This window comes from Podarcis gaigeae (assembly GCF_964106915.1).
Source record: "Podarcis gaigeae genome assembly, chromosome: 8".
Lineage (NCBI taxonomy): Eukaryota > Metazoa > Chordata > Lepidosauria > Squamata > Lacertidae > Podarcis > Podarcis gaigeae.
The window spans coordinates 35,698,303-35,707,910 of record NC_139684.1 but is presented as its reverse complement, the minus strand read 5'-3'; the positions used below and the strand labels follow the sequence as shown (position 1 = coordinate 35,707,910).

The 9,608-nt window shown below is 45.7% G+C and overlaps 1 protein-coding gene across 16 annotated transcripts in view; it reads left to right on the top strand.

Annotated features, from left to right (window-relative positions):
• Positions 1-7,192: 7,192 nt before the first annotated feature.
• The window catches only part of CYLD (CYLD lysine 63 deubiquitinase), a 35,455-nt gene continuing 33,039 nt past the window's right edge, over positions 7,193-9,608 (top strand). For 5 of the 16 annotated variants that reach the window (XR_014567505.1, XR_014567506.1, XM_083752922.1 and 2 more), the window contains exon 1: positions 7,297-7,484. The gene's annotated coding sequence lies outside the window, so the exon portion shown is untranslated. Of the gene's footprint in view, positions 7,485-9,608 lie in introns of all 16 variants that reach the window. The other 11 variants (XR_014567500.1, XR_014567501.1, XM_083752921.1 and 8 more) reach the window with 5 other exon arrangements.

The following is a 9,608-nucleotide window of genomic DNA, read 5'->3' as shown; positions in this document are numbered from 1 at the left end:
ATGACCCATTCTGCTGCATGCCTCATCATTTTATGGAATGACTTTCCTCCTTAGAGAATCTTCTCTTCTGTGCCCAGAGGGAAAATGCCTTTTGTGAGGACATAAAGGAAAATGAGGGGCAGTGACCTTCCCCCTGCAGCTCAGAAAACCTGGTGAAGTCTTGTGGTGTCTTGTTCAGGTTCTTAACTAGGAATGCAACCTGGTTTAGCCAATGAATTGATCAAATATGTTTGCAATCAACTAAAAATTATAAGGAACATTTATTAAATCTGTTAGATGGTTGTTATGCAAAAAGGTCTCCAAGAGTTGTACACAATGAAACACACAATTACCAGAAACACATCCAATTCATAAAAATAAAGAAATCCCAAAGCAACCTCCAATTAATGGCTACTAGCCAACCTAGCAGTTTGAAAGCACGTCAAAGTGCAAGTCGCTAAATAGGTACTGCTCTGGCGGGAAGGTAAACGGCGTTTCCGTGCACTGCTCTGGTTCGCCAGAAGCAGCTCAGTCATGCTGGCCACATGACCCGGAAGCTGTATGCCGGCTCCCTTGGCCAATAAAGTGAGATGAGCACCCCAACCCCAGAGTCAGCCATGACTGAACCTAATGGTCAGGGGTCCCTTTACCTTTACCTTTAGCCTTGCTGGACATGCTCTACCTCTGCCCATTCCTCTGTCCAATGGACACACAAATTGCTGGAGAAAGGAGAGCTGCTTTATCCTATGTAGTAAGAGTGTAAAGGCAGCCCACACTCCTTGGGTCTCACCCAGATCCCAGAAGAGCATGCTGGTCTCTTACAACTCTGATCCTAAACTTCCAGCAGCATGAATGCCAAGCGTCTAACCCCAAGGTTGGCAATCACACACACTTCAGCGCTTCAATCAGGAAATGTTATTAAAAAAAAAAAAAAAACGAGGAAAAGCAGGGAAAAGTTCAAAACAGAATGCAAAATAGGCCAAAGAACTGCGGCTCTAAAAATCTACTAATGCTAGCCCATTTACTACACCCTAGTTGGTCTGGTTTACTCTCAAGGAAGCAATGAAGATAGTCAGCTTCTTACAAAGTCCATTCTGGATACCTGATGGTGGTGGGAAAGGCAGCTATGAATTTTTTCAGGATCCAGACTCAGTTGCTCAGGTCCCTCACGTTTCTCAGGTAGACATCTGAAGTTCCCTTTTTTCTTTGAAGAGGATGCCTGGAAGATACATGACAGCTTAACTTGGAGGACACCAAATTCCTGTGTGACAGTAACCACAGCCTTTTCCTCTCTGACATTTTCCCTCTCCCTCTTTCTGTTAAGTGGGTAAAATACCTGCTTTCTCCTGAACTTACATTCTGCTACCATCTAGTGACAAAATGTTGTAAATGCAGCCTCTTTTTACCTACTACTGCTGACCCATTACTGTACAGTACAGTGGTACCTCTGGTTATGTACTTAATTCGTTCCGGAGGTCCGTTCTTAATCTGAAACTGTTCTTAACCTGAAGCACCACTTTAGCTAATGGGGCCTCCTGCTGCTGCCACGCCGCCGGAGCACAATTTCTGTTCTCATCCTGAAGCAAAGTTCTTAACCCGAGGTACTATTTCTGGATTAGTGGAGTCTGTAACCTGAAGCATATGTAACCCGAGGTACCACTGTATTGCAAAATTGCTTTCTCTATTTACATGCTGCTGCCGCCTGGTGTTACAGCCTCTTTTTGCCCACAGCTGCCATCTGGTGGCATACTAGTGCAAACTGCAGCCTCTTTCTACATGCTGCTGCCAGTTGGTGCTTGCAGGACAGGTTTCCCCAAAATGTGGCCCATCAACCAGGACTTCAAATAATGAGCAAAAATGTGACCCATGATTTTGTTTGTTTTTCAGCTCCTGCCCAAGTGGGTCACATTTCCACTCATTTTTCAGAGTCCTCACCCATGAGTCATATTTTTGGATGAGTTTATTGCTGTCTTTATGTTTGATCTCAACACCCTTGCTCTTTCTATTTTTATTGTGTAAGTTGCTTTGAGACAACTAATAAATATTTATTTTTATTATGTGGGTTGGTTTTTTTAATTGTAGCAATGCAGTTGCTATTAATCACTTCCCTGCTCTGCTCACATAACTGCAATGGACGACCACGGAGAGCTACACACTTGACTCAGCAAGGATTTCTGCCTGAGAGCCAGTGAAGCACACTTCAATGGTCAAAAAGTGGTATATTTAACTGCTAGTGATTAAGTGTCCAAGCCTGGATTTAAAGTGTCCCACTCGGGCCATACTTATCAGTTAATAGGTAGGGGTTTCAAATCTACTGTGCTCTCACCTTGAAAATCAACATGGCTGTAGCTGAACTAAAAAGGTAACAATATCTAGGGTTGCCATACATCTGGAATTTCCCAGACATAGCTGGTATTCAGCCCTCGTAAACAGCATCCTGGTGGAAATTCAGTGAATGTCCAGGAAAATCCGGACGTATGGCAGCCCATGCATGATGGAAGTGTTGAAAGACCATGATGGAAGATGAACAATGAAAAGATCAATAACTTTTTGTCCAGATTTTTGCTCTTTGAAATATAGTATAAAACTCATTATCTCAAATCTAAGTTGCATTGACCCACCTAGTCTTGCCAGCTGTTCATTATGTCAAAGATAGAAATACTTTGGCCAACATGCTTTCCTAGGAGTAAAATTCACAGAACTGAGCGGGGATGCTGTTCTGAGTAAACATGCAGAAGATTGTGCTTCTCAGGGATATTTTAAACTGCAATTTAATCAACCTAAAGTAGGGTGAAGGGGCAGTGGCGTAGCGTGGGTTGTCAGCACCCGGGGCAAGGCAAGTAATTTGCGCCCCCTAACCTGTGGATTTTAGCACTCAAGTCTCTTCCACTAGATTAGTGCGCCCCCCCCCAGATGTTGCGCCCGGTGCGGCCGGCCCCCCCTGCACCCCCCACGCTACGCCACTGTGAAGGGGAACTTCTGGCCTTGGGGCCAAAGGCAGCCCTCCGGGCCTCTCTAGGTGACACCCCTCCTATTGTGATGGTCAGCAGGACATAGAGACCTAGGAAACATAGGGAGCCAGACCATTGGTTCATTGAAGTCTCCTCTAGACAATCTGTTTACTGAAAAATTGCCCTGATTTGCTTGCACAAAGTTCTCAGGGAGGTTAGGCAGCACCAGCTATTTTTCAAGCATTCATCCTGATTTGTTTAGATCACATTTGTGTTAAGCAAATGTCACCCCACACTTTCCAGTAAATCTTTCCATCACTTTCCTTATTGCAAAAGTCATTCAAAAAATAAATAAATAGGGGAAGCAGGTTGGTTGTGCAAGGAAAGCTCAAAATCAACTCCAGTTGCACAATGTGAACTTGCTGGTATGTGATTGAATGCCATCTGCAGAACAGCAGCAGTCTGGAAATGCCCTCAGTACTGGGACTTGCAGGAGCAGCTTTCTGGGGTTCACATAGGTGTCTTTTCCTAGTCCTACCTGCGGATGCCAAGAACTGATTTTTTTTCATGCAAAACATTTCTTGGGAGACAGCTGTTCATTTGAACATAGGAAGCTGCCTTACAGTGGGTTACACCATTGCTCTTCTGTTTTTATTTTTCTGTTACAGAATTGTACACAAATCATAAAACATGACATTGACAGAAAATGGATCACTGGGGTGGGAATAAAATACTGAACATATTATTTTGCAATACATAATAATGAGATGATTACAGTAAACCACTTCAGTGGATTCCTCAATAAATCAACTCTGAAAGCACAAGATAATAAGAGTGAACTAAAGAGTAAAGGTAAAGGGACCCCTGACCATTAGGTCCAGTCATGACCAACTCTGGGGTTGCGGCGCTCATCTCACTTTATTGGCCGAGGGAGCTGGCGTACTGCTTCCGGGTCATGTGGCCAGCATGACTAAGCCACTTCTGGCGAACCAGAGCAGCGCACGGAAATGCCATTTACCTTCCCACCTATTTATCTACTTGCACTTTGAGGTGCTTTCGAACTGCTAGGTTGGCAGGAGCTGGGACCGAGCAACGGGAGCTCACCCCATTACGGGGATTCGAACTGCCGACCTTCTGATCAGCAAGTCCTAGGCGTTTAACCCACAGCGCCACCTGCATCCTGAACTAAAGAGTATTGCCTGCTTATTTACACCATATTGCAATGTCAGTTGTAGGAATTTCTCATCCATGTGTTGTTTCATCTGTATATTTAATGAAATCATACAGTGTAAAAATGATATTGTTTTTTCTCTCCCTTTGCCACCTCCAGTTTTTGTGACAACTTTTCCATTATGGCTGTTCAGTGGCGTAGCATGGGGGGGTGCAGGGGGGGACCGGCCGCACCGGGTGCAACATCTGGGGGTTAGGGTTGTTGTTGTTGTTGTTGTTTAGTCGTTTAGTCGTGTCCGACTCTTCGTGACCCCATGGACCAGAGAACGCCAGGCACCTCTGTCCTCCACTGCCTCCCGCAGTTTGGTCAAACTCATGCTGGTAACCTCGAAAACACTATCCAACCATCTCGTCCTCTGCCGTCCCCTTCTCCTTGTGCCCTCCATCTTTCCCAACATCAGGGTCTTCTCCAGGGAGTCTTCTCTTCTCATGAGGTGGCCAAAGTACTGGAGCCTCAGCTTCACAATCTGTCCTTCCAGTGAGCACTCAGGGTTGATTTCCTTCAGTATGGAGAGGTTTGATCTTCTTGCAGTCCATGGGACTCTCAAGAGTCTCCTCCAGCACCGTAATTCAAAAGCATCAATTCTTCGGCGATCAGCCTTCTTTATGGTCCAGCTCTCACTTCCATACATCACTACTGGGAAAACCATAGCTTTAACTATACGAACCTTTGTTGGCAAGGTGATGTCTCTACTTCTCAAGATGCTGTCTAGGCCTGTCATTGCCCTTCTCCCAAGAAGCAGGCGTCTTTTAATTTCGTGGCTGCTGTCACCATCTGCAGTGATCATTGAGCCCAAGAAAGTAAAATCTCTCACTACCTCCATTTCTTCCCCTTCTATTTGCCAGAAGGTGATGGGACCAGTGGCCATGATCTTCGTTTTTTTGATGTTGAGCTTCAGACCATATTTTGCGCTCTCCTCTTTCACCCGCATTAAAAGGTTCTTTAATTCCTCCTCACTTTCTGCCATCAAGGTTGTGTCATCTGCATATCTGAGGTTGTTGATATTTCTTCCGGCAATCTTAATTCCGGCTAGGGATTCATCCAGCCCAGCCTTTCGCATGATGAATTCTGCATATAAGTTAAATAAGCAGGGAGACAAAATACAGCCTTGTCGTACTCCTTTCCCAATTTTGAACCAATCAGTTGTTCCATATCCAGTTCTAACTGTAGCTTCTTGTCCCACATAGAGATTTCTCAGGAGACAGATGAGGTGATCTGGCACTCCCATTTCTTTAAGAACTTGCCATAGTTTGCCGTGGTCGACACAGTCAAAGGCTTTTGCATAGTCAATGAAGCAGAAGTAGATGTCTTTCTGGAACTCTCTAGCTTTCTCCATAATCCAGCGCATGTTTGCAATTTGGTCTCTGGTTCCTCTGCCTCTTCTAAATCCAGCTTGCACTTCTGGGAGTTCTCGGTCCACATACTGCTTGAGCCTTCCTTGTAGAATTTTAAGCATAACCTTGCTAGCGTGTGAAATGAGTGCAATTGTGCGGTAGTTGGAGCATTCTTTGGCACTGCCCTTCTTTGGGATTGGGATGTAGACTGATCTTCTCCAATCTTCTGGGCACTGCTGAGTTTTCCAAACTTTCTGGCATATTGAGTGTAGCACCATCTTTTAAAATTTTAAATAGTTCAGCTGGAATACCATCACTTCCACTGGCCTTGTTATTTGCAGTGCTTTCTAAGGCCCATTTGACTTCACTTTCCAGGATGTCTGGCTCAAGGTCAGCAACCAGGGGGCGCAAATTACTTGCCTTGCCCCGGGTGCTAACAACCCACGCTACGCCACGGTGGCTGTTTGCTGGAACAGTGAACAATATTCATTAATTGCAAGGTTTTCCAAGTTCTGGCTATCCCTTTTCTAGCTGAAGTTAATAAATGTGCCTTACTTCTTAAACTCCATTGCTCTCTCCAGTTCAGTACTGTCACCAATGACTGGCAGTCGATCTCCTGGGTTTTAAGGCACTGTTCTCTCTCAGACTCACCTAGCAATCACAAGTATGGTACCTGGGATCTTCTGCATGCAAAGCAGATGCTCTACCTTTCAGCTACAGCCCTTTGCAGTGTGTCACATTGTCTAGGGTTGAGAGATGGGCTGTGGGAAGGAAACCTGGGCATGCAGAGGCATGACAAATCAATTTATTAGGTTGTGTGTTTTTTTTAAAAAAACTCTCAGTATTAGGCTACTTGGCTCGTTCTTTTAAAGTACAGTGGTACCTTGGGTTACATATGCTTCAGGTTACATACGCTTCAGGTTACAGACTCCGCTAACCCAGAAATAGTGCTTCAGGTTAAGAACTTTGCTTCAGGATGAGAACAGAAATCATGCTCCCGCGGCGCGGCAGCAGCAGGAGGCCCCATTAGTTAAAGCGGTGATTTAGGTTAAGAACAGTTTCAGGTTAAGTACGGACCTCCGGAACGAATTAAATACTTAACCCGAGGTACCACTGTACTGATGTTCAGATGTAAAGAGTTTTAAATGCAGTTTTTAAATTAAAAAGAATATCTGCAAACTTCATTTTTTAAATCAATCTCTCTGCTTTTTTCTTTTCTTTTAAAGTTTGGAACTGGAACAAATAAATAGCAATCTGTTTTCCTGCCTGTCCATCAAGAAACCCGCAGTAAGTCCAGCTGGAGAAACGGAACAGACGGAACCCACCAGCCATGCCCTTTACGTACTGAAAGGCTTTCTATGCCTCCATACTGCAGCCAATCGCTAGCGGGGGCTAGGCCACATTTTATCCAATTAAAACCCACCCTTAGCTCCCCACTCCCCACCCCCGCCGCTCTAACAACGACAAATGGCAAAGGGACGTAGGCGGGAGCACGGATGATTCAGCCAATTTAACCAGCGCAATCTCTCCGCTTATAGGTGAGAGAGATGCACCCGCCTTCTTCCCAAACAACCACTGAGCAGGCAGGAACCCGCCTGCTCAGCCAATCCGAGGGGACTCTTTGGTTTTATTTATTAATTTTGCTGCGCCTGCAACCAAGCTTGGCCTTGGAAATTCCCTCCGTCGGAGGAGAGCAGGGGGCGGGGGTTGGCTTGGGCCAGGCAGCCAATAGGCAGGAAGAAGCGGCGGCGAGCGGCCAGGAGGCGGAAGGGAGAGCTGGAATGGCAGCATCAGCGGTGGCAAGAGCAGGGTAGGGTGCGCGCCTTGAAGCCGCTGCCTGCGTCTCTGAGGGGACGATGATGGGGAAGGCGAGGAGGTGGAGGAGGCGGAGGCGGCGGGTGAGGAGGAACCCCTGAGGCGGCGGCGGGGAGACGGGAGGGGCAGCGGCGGCGGCTGCGGCCTGAGCCGCGAGGGAGCAGCAGGAGGATGGTAATGCCGGCAGCGCCGCTGGGCCGGAGGCGGAGCAGTGGTTGGGGTGGCGGCGGCGGCGGGGAGACGATTGCAGCCTCTTCTGGGGTGGGGCTCCGGCGGCGAGTAGCATTCGCGGAAAAGGAGCGTAATGGAGCGCCCATTGCGGGTCCCGGAAGGGAGGGAGGGAATACCTGCGCTGCCTCCCCCTTCATATTTCCTTTCGCTTTCTATATTAACCTTATTACTGTATTCTTAGTTACGGGCCAATGTTGGTCCAACTCAGCGTAGGCGCATTGGACGCGGCTGGCAGAGGGGCTTGCGAACTCCCGCTCTGGACCAGCCTCTGAGCTTGAATTTTAGCCAAGTGCAAATGTTTACCCGTGATGCTGTTGATGATGACCATAAAATTATTATTGGCTTAGTTAGACGATCTTAATCCTACTCGGCCTAGCACTAGACCATAAATGGCCATGGTTGGCATAGCAGGTTCATTGATTTCAGGGAGTCTTCTCTGGAATAGAGAGTGGTTGGGTACATATACTCTACAGTACTGGCCATTATTATTATTTTATTGTTACCAGTATAAAATCATTATTGGATGTAGACTAGCCTAGTTTTACTCAGAAGGAGGCCCATTGAAGTAAGTGGCCATGACTGCCTTAAAAGGGTAAAGGGACCCCTGACCATTAGGTCCAGTCGTGGCCGACTCTGGGGTTGTGGCGCTCATCTTGCTTTATTGGCCGAGGGAGCCGGCGTACAGCTTCCGTGTCATGTGGCCAGCATGACTAAGCCGCTTCTGGTGAACCAGAGCAGCGCACAGAAACGCTATTTACCTTCCCGCCGGAGCGGTACCTATTTATCTACTTGCACTTTGAGGTGCTTTCGAACTTCTAGGTTGGCAGAAACAGGGACCGAATAACGGGAGCTCACCCTGTCGCGGGGATTTGAACCGCCGACTTTCTGATCAGCATATCCTAGGCTCTGTGGTTTAACCCACAGCACCACCCGCGTCCCTATCACTGCCTTAGGTTTGTTAATTTCAGTGGGTCCATTCTGACCTGGAATTGAATAGTTGGGTGTGGATATTATATATTACAATCAAATTATTATTGCTTGTAGACGATCTTTGTCCTGTTCAGACTTGTCCTGTTGAAGTAAGTGGACATGGCATAGGTTCATTAATGTCAGTGAGTCTACTCTGAGCTAGAACTTAGTTGGATACAAATACTACCTATCATCCTCACCATCGTTGGTTATAGACAATCCGAGTCTTATTCAGAGCAGATCCATTGAAGTAAAATGGACATTGCTGACAAGTTTATTACTTTCAGTGGATCTGCTCTGAATAAGAACATAGTTGGATACAAATACTACTCATTATTATTAAGTAATTAATATTGGTTATAGACAATCCTTGTTCTACTCAGCCTAAACCCATGGAAGAAAATGACCACCAGTGGCATAAGAATTTAGTTGGATACCTCAGCTCCCACTTCCCTTCCGTAGTGTTGAATTTTTAAAAATTGTACTGTATTTAGCATATTAGCTGGCCGCCATGTCAGCAAAGGCCTCTGAGTGGTTCACACAGGCTTCAGGCAATGTACAATTATAGCATTAAAATGCTAAACTCAGTTTTAATTGGAGGCGTCTTCAGGGCAGGGACCTGCCCTCTTGCACTTTGTAAAGTGCCATGCACACTGATGTTGCTGCTTCATTATCATTGTAGTAGTAGTATTAGTATTGGCAACAAATATTTGTTTGTGTTCTTACTTGATTTTTATTTGGGGGAAGTAGTTTATTATTTTTTCTTATGTAGTTTGGCAAATGTGTTCATATTTTCATGTGCTTTTTTGGGGGAGTGGGTATTTTTCACCTGTCTTCTACAGTATTTAGTTATCTTACTTTGGTGATTCTTTTACATTTAATTCTGATATCAACTGCCAAACAGCTTTTTCCATACAGCATGCATAGTTAACTTGTTCCAAGGGGGTAACCATGTTTGTGTGTGTTGCAGAAAGCCCACAAAATTGAGTCTTTTTTCACTTCAAAAGTCTGACATACTTGTTGTGGCAGCTTTTGTGGACTGGTCCAGATCCCTCTTTGTAAGATGTGTGAACTGTTTGCCTGATTTATTTATTTAGT